The sequence below is a fragment of the Rhincodon typus genome, chromosome 45 (assembly GCF_021869965.1).
Source record: "Rhincodon typus isolate 14 chromosome 45, sRhiTyp1.1, whole genome shotgun sequence".
Classification (NCBI taxonomy): Eukaryota; Metazoa; Chordata; class Chondrichthyes; order Orectolobiformes; family Rhincodontidae; genus Rhincodon; species Rhincodon typus.
In genome coordinates this window covers 6,697,967-6,698,324 of record NC_063376.1, presented here as the reverse complement: position 1 = coordinate 6,698,324, position 358 = coordinate 6,697,967, and the positions used below count along the sequence as shown (strand labels likewise).

General features: G+C 47.8%; 1 protein-coding gene across 1 annotated transcript in view; it reads right to left on the bottom strand.

Annotated features, from left to right (window-relative positions):
- The window catches only part of LOC109935863, a 111,755-nt gene that overhangs the window by 35,108 nt on the left and 76,289 nt on the right, over nucleotides 1-358 (bottom strand). The window lies entirely within an intron of this gene.

Here is a 358-nt window from a genome sequence, read left to right as displayed (position 1 = left end):
CAGGCTTACACTCACTGGCACTAATTACCCCAGGTTCACACTCACTGACACTAATTACCCCAGATTCACACTCACTGGCACTAAATACCCCAGGTTCACACGCACTGGCACTAATTACCCCAGGTTCACACTCACTGGCACTAATTACCCCAGGTTTAAACTCACTGGCACTAATTACCCCAGATTCACAATCACTGGCACTAATTACCCCAGGTTTACACTCACTGGCACTAATTACCCCAGGTTCACACTCACTGGCACTACTTACCCCAGGTTCACACTCACTGGCATTAATTACCCCAGGCTTACACTCACTGGCACTAATTACCCCAGGTTTACACTCACTGGCACTAATTAC